Genomic DNA, 11,870 nt, shown 5'->3' with positions numbered 1-11,870 from the left:
AGAAATGTAGCAAATGTCCCAATATAGTGTAATGCAAATCTTGATATCTCAATACCAACATGAAGTTATACAACCTAATAGCACTGGTTTAATGACAAAAGGAAAAGCTAAATTTGTCTTCCTGTAAGAGCAAGCATAAACTATGATATATTGAGTTCTAGTTAACTTTTATGCTTGAAAACAAGGGGCTTGAAAAACATGTTATGGCCTCTCTAAGAGCATAAATAATCTCATTAAATGGGATTATATGCGAGAAAATTAAAAGTACTAGATCCTGATTCCACCTTGACGCTGTAGCTGTCCAGAGACTGCTGAGCCCTGTCTGTCCACTGCCACCTATTCCGGACACAGGACATTCAGTCATGGATAAAAATGAGCTGGTGCAGATGGCCAAACTGGCTGAGCAGGCTAAGCGATATGATGACATGGCAGCCTGCATGGAATCTGTACCGAGCAAGGAGATGAATTATCCAATGAGAAGAGGAATGTTGTCTGAGTTGCTTATAAAAATGTTGCAGGAACTTGTAGGTCATCTTGGAGTATTGAGCAGAAGTATTGAGCAAAAAAAGGATAGTGCTGAGAACAAATATCAGATGGCTCAAGAATACAGACAAAAAATTGAGACCAAATTAGGAGATATTTGCAATGATGCACTGTCTCTTTTGGAAAAATTCCTGTTCCTTAGTCCTTCACAAGCAAAGAGCAAAGTCTTCTATTCGAAAATGAAAGGTGAATATTATCATTAATTGGCTGAGGTTGCTGCTGGTGATGACATGAAAAGGATTGTGGATCAGTCACAACAAGCATACCAAAAGGCATTTGAAATCAGCAAAAAGGAAATGCAACCATTGCATCTTATCAGCCCTTAACTTTTCTGTGTTCTATTATGAGATTCTGAACTCCCTGGAGAAAGCCTGCTCTCTTACAGAGACAGCTTTTGATGAAGCCATTGCTTGCTTGAACTTGATATATTAAGTGAAAATTCACACAAAAACAACACACTAATGACGCAATTACTAAGAGACAACTTGGCATTGTGGACATTGGAGACCCAAGGAGACAAAGCTGAAGCAGAAGAAAGAGGGGAAAATTAACCGGCCTTCCAAATTTTGTCTGTCTCATTTTAAAATTTACACAGTAGGCCATTTGTCATCCATGTTGTCCCATAAACAGTTTTTTGTTACTATTTATGACAGGTTTATGTTACTTCTATTTGAATTTATGTATTTCCCATGTGGTTTTTATGTTTAAGATTAGGGGAGTTAGAGCCAGATAGAATTTAGAGAGCTAATCTGTTTTCATCTTGAGGTGGTCAATATGGGGATGTGGAATTTTTATACAAGTCATAAATGTTTGGCATAGTACTTTTGGTACATTATGGCTTCACAAAGGCCAGTGTTAAAACTGTTTGCATGTCTAAGCAAAGAAAACTGCCTACTATATATTGGTTTGTCCTGGTGGGGGATAAAAGGAATCATCGGTTCCAGCCACAGGTATAGCTATTGTGGGTACTTTAGGGTTGGAGCACTTTCAAGACTATAGTAGAAATAGATATCCCATGGATATTACATTTTGAACATGTGTATCTGTGGAATACACAATCCCAGTGTGCATACATTTGACTATAGCTACAGAAGTGTAACTTACTTTAGACGAAGTTGCGACCCGATTTACTCTGAAGATGAGCAGAAACGATTCACATTCCATTATTTGTGAAGTTATGTGCTTTTGCTTTCATTATTTTTGCTACGCTCATTTTATTTGTGTTCAAATACTTTAGGCAACGTAAGAACAAATGTACAAATAATGGCGCAATAAAAATGAGTTGCTTGATATTCGGTACATCATGTTTATAAGCTCAGCAGTAAAACAAACAAACAAAAAAATGTATTTAACTTTTTTAGTTTTTTTGCTTTTGTGATTTTTTCTACTTGCCTAACCTGCATGCACTATAAAAATAATTAACAAGAAATAACGTGATGATGGCTAGCTCTGTTAAATGTCTGTTGAAATTTACATGAATAATCCAAGTATAATTGTTAAGAATACGTGTATTAAGTTGATGTAAGTGGAATAAAAGTTTTATGAATGGAAAGAAAAAAGGACTAGATCCTGATTTTATAGGTGAAGAGGGTCAAAACTTGATCCAATAGTTTAGAAAGGGAGAAACGGAAAGGGGAAAAAGAAAGTAAAGGTGAGGAGATTCTATTGAAAATACTCAGTGGGTATGAGCCTTACCTCTCCTCCGTAAACATTTTTAGATGAGTTTATTAAATTTATGTGTGACAAGCAAGTAAGAGGAAGAGCAGATCCAGTAGATGATGAAATTAGCATTTCCAAGAGACCCTGAAAGGCTGGTATAATGGGTTGAATCAAATAACACTAACTATAATAAGGATGAATGTAACCCCCTGCCCTTGAATCAGAAGAAAAATGCCCCAATAGCCATCGCAGAGGTATAAGTTGAAGGAAAATACACATTACTAGCAAGTGATGTGGAAATGATCTAAGCATTTTAAAAATATTTTTATTGTGATATCTTCACACACTATACAGTTATCCAAAGTATACAATCAATGACTCACAATACCATCACACAGTTGTAGTATTCATTACCATGATCATTTTTAGAACATATGCATCACTCCAGCAAAACAAATAAAAAGAAAAAAATCATATATCCCATATCCCTTACTCTTCCCTCTTGTTGACCACTACTGTTGCAATCCACCCAAATTTTTGTTACCTCTTATCTCTCACCCCACTATTTTTGTTGTTGTTGCTCTTGCTTTTTTTACTCATCTGTCCATACCCTGGATAAAGGGTACATCAGCCACAAGGTTTTCAATCACACAGTCACACTGTAAAAGCTATATAGTTATACAGTCATCTTCAAGAGTCAAAGCTACTGGAACACAGTTCAACAGTGTCAGGTACTTCCCTCTAGCCACTCCAAAACATCATAAACTGAAAAGGGATATCTATATAACGCATAAGAATAACCTCCAGGTTAACCTCCTGACGCTGTTTGAAATCTCTTAGCCACTGAAACTTTATTTTGTCTCATTTCTCTCTCCTTTTTAGTCAAGAAGGTTTTCTCAATCCCATGATTCTGGGTCCTAACTCATCCCCCGGATTCATGTCCCACATTGCCAGAGAGATTTACACCCCGGGAGTCACATCCCATGTAGGGTGGAGGGCAATGAGTTCACCCGCTTATTTGGCTTAGAGAGGCCACATCTGAGAAACAAAAGAGGTTCTCTGGGGGTGACTCTTAGTCATCATTATAAATTCTTTGCAGGAATAACTTTCATTAGGGGCAAGCCCCAGGATTGAGGGCTCAGTCTATTGAATTAGTTGCCCCCACTGCTTGTGAATATACCAGAAATTCCCCAGATAAGGAAGCTGAATATTTCCTCCTTTCTCTCCAGTCTCCCAAGGGAATTTTGCCAATACATTTTTATTCTCTGCCCAAATTACTCAGGGATATATTGAGGCATCACATTAACCTGTACAAACCAACAAGATCTCATGCCCTATTCAAGATTCCATATAATTATGGTGTTCAAATAAACTGACCATACAAGTTAAATTAGATAATGTGCTACCCACAATATAAATTTTGCACCAAATTAGTTTCACACAGAAGTTGAAGTTTTAAAATGTGGACAATATCATCCTTTGCCCTGTATTCTGATTTATCTTAGTCCTATCCCGATCCACTTCATTCAATCTCTAGTGAAAATCTGATCACTTTTTCAACTTGTTTAACAGTTGCTGTATGGGTAATGTTGACTTCCATAGCTTCAGAGCTCTAACTTCAAGTCTCAGGTGTTATATAAATACCCGAATATTCTGGTAATGGCCAGGTTATACACAAATAGCTCGGCATCTCAGAATTTAGAAATAGCAGGTACAACCCTGGAATAGATGTGATTGCTGTTAAGAGCTTGCAGTCTAGGACCCTTTACAATCAGCCCCAACCTGATAACTCATGCTCTCGCCTTCAGCTCACCAAGTGTATTATAGTTACTCCATATGAGTGAGGCGTGACAATATTTGTCTTTTTGCTTCTGACATTTCATTCAACATATTGCCCTCAAGATTCATTTACCTAGTTGCATGCCTCACATCTTCATTCCTTCTTGCAGGCACTCAGTCGTCCATGTTTATATACTCCACTGTTCCCCCTTCCATTCCTCAGTCATTGTACCCTTCAATGGGTTTGCAGGATCATATGGCAACCCCACCCCTAGCACAGTGCCCTCCAGAGGGGCTGTGCCTCTCAGCTTCCCTACCAACAGTTCATAGGTACATCTCTTTCTCCACATTTTCTCCAGCACTTGTTTCTCTATTCATTTTTTTTCTTTTTTTATTAATTTAAATGTTTTTAATATAACAAAGAAACTCAAGCATTCTTAACACATGATCATTCCATTCTACATATATGATCAGTAATTCACAATATTATTGCATAGTTGCATAGTCATCATCATGATCATTTCTTAGAACATTTGCATCAATTCAGAAAAAGAAAGAAAAAGACAACAGAAAAAAATTCATACATACCATACCCCTTACCTCTCCCTTTCATTGATCGCTAGCATCTCAATCTACTAAATTTATTTTAACATTTGTTCCCCCTATTATTTATTTGTATGCCATATGTTTTACTCTTCTGTTGATAACGTAGATGAAAGGAGCATCAGACACTAGGTTTTCACAATCACACAGTCACACTGTGAAAGCTATATCATTATACAACCATCTTCAAGAAACATGGCTACTGGAACACAGCTCTACATTTTCAGGCAGTTCCCTCCAGCCTCTCCATTACATTTTGACTAACAAGGTGATATCCATTTAATGAGTAAGAATAACTTCCAGGATAACCTCTCGACTCTATTTGGAATCTCTCAGCCATTGACACTTTATTTTGTCTCATTTCGCTCTTCCCCCTTTTGGTCGAGAAGATTTTCTCAATCCCTTGGTTCTGAATCCCAGCTCATTTTAGGATTTCTGGGCCACACAGTTTTATTTACACATCAAACAATCCAACCTAAGTAAAGAATTAATGGTTCCTGCTATAATCAGACAGCCATGCCTTCACCATAACACAATCTATATGAAGACATTTCCTTTTCTGATTTGACAGAAAGCTACATGTGACTAAACAGTGTGCTGACTAAAAAAGAAATAAAAAGAAGCTAATAAAATTTTGAACTATATGAACAGAACATATATTAGACTGAAGAAGTAAGCCTACTCTATACTGTATTAGTGCTGTAGGTGCCAATTTTATGAAGCCTATAGAAAGAGTGAAGGATGTGTAAACAGATTGGCCAGAATAGTGTCAGTAGGGACAATAGAAAGAATGCAGTGGGAAAAAAAATGGAAATATTTATCCTTGAAGGGGTTCATTGGACACAGGATAGACATCTTCCATTATATAAAAGATTTTCCTGTGGAAGAGGGTCTATATTTGTCCTCTATGACACCTAGAGGCAGAGCTAGGATAAAGGAATGGAAAATAGAGGGAATTCAATTTCAGATTCAGCTCAACCTAAGCACAACGATGTTGCCCAAACCTCTTGCTATAACCTATGGGCATATTCCAGGCTTCCTCTGCACCCCATTTCTTACCTCTCTCCCACCCATTTCCCTTCTTCCTATTCCTCAAACTTGCCAAACTCAACGCATCTCAAAGCCATACACTTGCATGTTCCTTCTCTCTGGCTCCTTCTTGTCATTAAGGCCCTCAGTATTAATTCCTTATGAGAGGACTTACCTGGCCTCCCCATCTAAATTAGCATCTCTGGTGACTCTTTAACCCAAATCCTCTTTTATTTTCTTTATAGCATTTATCACTACAGGATATTATCTTCATGAGGGAACATGGATATTTGTGCCTTGTTCACTGCTGAATCCCCAGTCCCAAATGTGATTTGATTTGAACTGTATTATGTCCTTTCTGCTCTAACACAATTTCTTCTTTTCTATTCTATTCCATCTTAGGAGGTTATTACAATGATCCTGACGTGAGATGATGAGGTCTTGACCTAAGATAACAGCAAGTGAACAAGAAAGGAAAAGATCAATGTGAGAGCCAGTTCAAAGAAAAAGCTGTCAGGCTTCCAAGCCTAAATGAATAATAATGATCGTTATTTCCATAATGTAAGCCCAGCAGATAGTAGATGTTCAATAAACACATATATGCCATAAAAGGATTACATTATTGAACACTGGCAAGCTAACTGCAAGCTCTTGTCTAAGAATGGCAAAGGATTTGCACAGGCTCTTTCACTCAGGTTCCCTTCTCAGCAGTGTCTTACAGGTGATTGGCTGGATCACTGTCAAGGAGAAAAGATGTCCTACATTAGAGACAGGCAGCCTTTATGACCTATATAACTGTGACCTTATTAGAATCACACTCCATCCCAAACAGTCGTTGTAAACTGATGGAATCAGACCAGGCCTATATGAGGCAGCACCTCAAAGGGATTAAAAGTGATTTTTTTTAATCCATTTTGCCAGCACTTATACATTCAAATGAATGTAGTGTTTTCCAATTAATTACTTTAAAAGCCCATTCTTTAGTGTCATTCTTTCAAACCTTTTGACACTTCTTTTTAGAAAAGGCTTTCAGAAGCCACACACCAGCCAAGCAATAAACATGTCTCATCACTATGTAGGTAGGGGCCCACACCATCTAACTTTCTGTCCAATTCCCTTTAAAGCATCCATACAATTCCTTGCTTTAAGTGGTGGTAGTTAGAGAACAAGATCCTGGCTGACCCTAACCCTACTTCACTCTTTCTTCTTTGTTAACTGGCCTCTTTATTTCTCTTTCTGATTACCCTATTTATTGCTATTTTTGCTTTATTATTTTTTTTTTGCCCCCCACCATCCCCACCGCTGCCACATTCTTTGAAAACTCTTTGAAGGAAATGTTAAATATATTGGTGTTATTGAATCAATTTGACTTGATTAAGAATGCCATCCATGAAAGCCCAGTTGCATTTGGGAGGAGCTCTGGAATCACAGTTTGAATCCCTTGCTCTGTGGAACTACAGCAACTTCCACCCGTGTGACCTTGAGCAAATTCACCTAAGCTAGTTTCTAAACTGAAAAATAAGAATGTTAACCATAGTAATAAGATAATTCGCATAAAACACTTAGTTCAGTGTCTAGCACAGACAATTTTCTCCTATCTTGTATTTTAGACATCCAGAACAAAATAAATATTAACTATGTTAACTAATAACATTAAGTCGGAGATTAAGAGAAAAACAAATGTTCTGTATGCCTCATATTCTGACTTCTTAATTCCATGAAGAAGTCATAGTAATGGACTGCTGCAAATAGAGGAAAAGAAATGAGAATGCTGTTTATTTGAATTGTTCCCTTTCTCCATGTTGGCAGTGTTTTCTCAAAAACAAACAGGCAAATAAATAGAAACCAATCATTTTTTACTTTATCTCACAACTTGAGAAACCAAGAGGAAGTGAACGGAGGAAATATTCTCAGAGAAGATACAGGTATAAGAAGCCTTGCAAACACCCATTTTGCAATGCTTTCAGAACAGAGGTTCCTGCTACAACATTAACAAGCAGACTAAAGGACGCTGCTACAATTGTTTGCAGAGCAAACAGGCATGAGGCCTTCCAGGAGAAAGAGGCTTTGGAGGTTTAAACTCCAGTTCTCCCACTTCCCAGCTATGTGACCTCGTGGCTGTTTACTTAAATCCTCAAAGCTTTGATTTCCCCATTTTCCTGGAGAAAATAAAGAAAATAATACATGCAAAGTTCTAACCGAAGGTAGTCAGGCAGTGTTACCCCCTTAGGGTAACTCTTACTCCCTTAGGGAAGTGTTGACTTAATAAAATTGCATGTTTTAACCAGGGTTTCTGGGCTGCTTAATCTGAAGCTTACCTGGCACTTTAATACAAAGTAGGACTTTGGCTATTAAGCAGGTGGGTGTTCAATAAATATTTGATTATTTGTTTTGGCTTTAATGGAAGTACTTTGTGTAGCTAATGCCTCGTCCAGGATCTCCTCCATAACCTCTGTTATGAAACCACCCCCTTCTTAGTTCTGCAGCATCCTAACCTAACTTCAAAGCCCCGTCAAGTTCATGAGCCAATGTTTTTTCTCCATTTCCTGTAGTCTCAGATAGTTTCCAGTGGTTTGGTAAGAAAGCTATCCACTGAGGCAATCTTCTTGATACACTGCGACTGTTGAAAGCTTACACTATGTTTAATTATCACGGTATGACTGGCAGTTATTTAAAACATCATCCAATCAGAGGAGTAATTGAAATGATTGTCCTAAACAATTAAATTAATATTAATATCATTATCTACAACCTTCTGAAAAGGAGGTTGTCTCCCTTTTTTTTCCATATTGGGTGAGGATACAATCTCTGGAGGCCATGGGGGTGGAGGCAGGGCTGGTCGGAGCCCCCTTCAGCCACAGCCAAAGCTCTGGTGTGGGTATGGGTGTGGGTGTGGGTAGGGTTCTCTACAGTCAGGGGGCAAATTATGCAAAAGACATATAAAAAGCAGTTTTGAAGTAACTTTGATCTTGTAGATTAAATCTTTTGCATTTCTTTCCTGCTTTATGACAGAGCTTTCAGACGATTTTTAAATATACAAATAGCTTTTTTTCTCTCTATTTATTAAAGAAGCAATATATGTTCACTGGATGATATCACAATATACAGATAAGTAAAAAAGAAGAAAATAAGAAGCACTTCTGTTAAAAAAAAGCAGATCAGTGGTTGCCTGGGGCTGGGGGTTGTAGACCTAGAGTTGATTAAAAGGAGTATGAAGAAACTTTTGAGGTAATGCAGATGTTCCATATATCGGTTGTAGTGGTGACTGTGTGTATACAGCGTCAAAATTGGTTGTACCATATACTTAAAAGTGCACATTTTATTTATGTAAGCTATGCCTAAGTTACTTCTGTCATCACTTATACAAAACTACTATTTATACCCTTATGTACAGTTTAAAAAATATTTTTCTATACATATATATGTATTTATATATTATATATTTGTTTGTTCACACAAGAGTGCTATTATCTTTTATAAAATGTTTGACTTTTATCTATTTCAAGTTTTTACTCCTTTGACTGAAAATAGATTTTAACCACCATTACCAACTGCCCCAGCAAGGCTTATTACATAACACCCAAGAGAGAAAATTGCTTTGGGAAGAAAGAAAATGCAAGTTATTTTGACTTTACGGCCCCTAGGATTTCATTATTGATGATTTAACAACCACTACACATTTAGGCAGAGAAGGTCTTGCTATACAAACTCTGTATAGCAACATTACCCATTGGTTATTTAATGACAACTGACCACTGAGAAATTCATGATGGCTCCTGCCAATACCCTTGTCTACATCACATCAGTCTGCAAATAACATCCTACCTGTATGCTTACCCTAATACGCAATCCTCTGCATCTCGAGCTTTGCTACTATTTTAAAAGAAAGGACACAGAAAATTCTGGCCACTTCTTCCACAGGCAAAGCTATCATTTTCCAGAGTTGTAATTATGAGCCCCTGAGAGCCAGCTTTCTCTTATTTTTGCCAGGCTTTAGGAATAAGGCAAGAGCAAGAAGATGTGAAGTCAAAATCATTCCTGCAGTTAATGCAGACATCAGCCTAAGACTTGATTGCAGGGGACCCAACAGAGGTTACCACCCGGCTTTTGCCTCCATTCTTTTGAGCACATGTGTGCACAGGTGGTGCAGGTTGGCTATTCAGCCGAACAGAGGGGTGGTATCCCTATTGGGGAAGAGAAAAAGTTTCCGACTATGGGGTAATCTGTCTTTGAGGTAGCTGGTTCCTAAAGAGCAGGAAAGGAAGCTGTAAAACTCCAGCCACTTTTGCCAGGGACAAACTAATCTGGCTCCAAAGACAGAAAAACAAAAACAAAACATTAGCTAGGTTTCATGACTCATCTATGACAGTACCCAGTGCAAATATGGGCTTAATCAGAGCTTCCCAATGACTCAGGTCTGCACACCTCCGTGAAAGGAAGAATGCCTGGTGATTAAAGAGAGGCTGGTCCAAGCTGCAGGCCTTGCCATTGTTTTCCTGCAGCCACGAAATCAGAGTTGTAGCTCCCTCAACTACCTCCTGTGGCCTAGCTGGGGACCTGGAGGCAGAGCTCTGCACAAAGGCACCTGAGCGGCTGAGCAAGCTGACCCACCATTTGCGGCTGCACTTTGGAAATAGCTGGAGCTGTTCTCAGGCTTTCACCCAGCAGGAGTGTACAGAGAGAAGGCAACATACGAGGAGCAGGGAGTCAGGACGCTCTGACAACAGCAGAGAAGTGACAAATGGCAGGGTGGAAAGACAGAAAAACTCTGAAAGCACAGCTGTCTGGAGCCATTTAGCATCGGGCTAACATCAGACCTCAGATGCTCCTGAGGGCCTGGCTGTATTAGAGCTTTGGACAATGATTGATGCTCAAAGTGAGTCATCAAGAAAAGGTCAAGTTATGTTCTGAACATTTTGTTTAAGAAGGCAAAGTACTGTGTAAAACATAGTACCAATTTAAAAATTGGCAAACAAGTTGGAGTTATACCTTAGCTCTTAACATGAATAGTATCTCCACTTAAAATATTAGATATAATCCATATTACTACATAAAATTCCAGGCCAGAGAGACCTGGGTTAACTATATATTCTTACAAAAATATATAGACATATCTATCTATCTACATATATATGTATATATACCTATACGTATTTACGTACCTATATGTACATATATATGTATAGGTATATATGCATCCTCCTCACTGGTTAGTCTAGATCCCATATCTTTCTACCTCTTTTGGGAACTGACGCCATTATTTATCACCTCTCTATCATCTTCAGCCACTTGTTCTCAACTAGACACTTTTCTTCAACATATAAACATGTTCAACTTTCTCCCACCTTGAATACAAAAACGAGGAAAATCTGCTTGAGTCCTACAGCATTCCATCCTCTCTCAGCACAGATCTATGCCTTTCCTTCCTTTCACAACCAAACTTTTTGGAAAACTTCTTCATCCTATTGTCACTACTCCAAGGAATCTTCTCTTGTTAATTTCCAACACTTTTTCTAAAAATGTTTTTATATCTTCTGCAGCATTTACAAATTTGACTTTGCCCTCCTTAAGCCACGCTGTCCTCAGGTCTCTGTGATACCGCTTTGTCCATATTTTCTTTCTTCCTCTGTCTCTCCGGGTTCTCTTTTCAAGTTTCCCCTTTCCCTGCCTGAACCCTAAATGTCAGTATTTCTCAAGATTCTATTCATGGATCTCTTCTATTTCTAAACATTCTCTTTAGGCATCCTTATCCACTATTACTTCAGTGACACCCAAATCTACATTGCTTTTCCTTTTTTACAACATTCTTACTCCTGAATTTCAGACTTCTGTGTGTATTTGCCTGTATATGTGTGTGTGCATGTGTGTAAATGTGCTGCACCCATGCCTCCCTTCTGGCCATCAAACCTGCTTCTCCTTGATTTTCTCTGCCTTGGACCCATTCATCCAATAACCCAACTTTGGAGTCATAGCCTCTTTCCTTTCCTTCATTCCCTCATCCAAACGATCACCACCTCTTCTTGAGTCTGTCTTATTAATATCTCCTAAATTCATAACCACCATCAGTCCCCAGCCTGCCTCCTGTGTGCTGTTTTATCTGCACTTCGGATCAGAGTATACCTTCAGTTTTCCCCTTCACGGAATAGTTCTCTTTGCCTCTGCCTCTTGGCTTTCCCAATTTACCTCACCACCATGGTGCTGGAACTCTGGAGGATTATTCTAACTCACTGCCAAGTTCATGAGGCCTCAGTCTTGCG

General features: G+C 38.5%; 1 pseudogene; it reads left to right on the top strand.

The window, feature by feature from the left end:
- Window positions 1-257: 257 nt before the first annotated feature.
- Window positions 258-2,088, top strand: LOC143650105 (14-3-3 protein zeta/delta pseudogene; annotated as a pseudogene).
- The last annotated feature ends 9,782 nt before the right edge of the window (window positions 2,089-11,870 follow it).

This window comes from Tamandua tetradactyla, chromosome 11 (genome assembly GCF_023851605.1).
Source record: "Tamandua tetradactyla isolate mTamTet1 chromosome 11, mTamTet1.pri, whole genome shotgun sequence".
NCBI lineage: Eukaryota > Metazoa > Chordata > Mammalia > Pilosa > Myrmecophagidae > Tamandua > Tamandua tetradactyla.
Note: the sequence above shows the minus strand (reverse complement) of the source record. Positions and strands in the feature narration are given on the sequence as shown.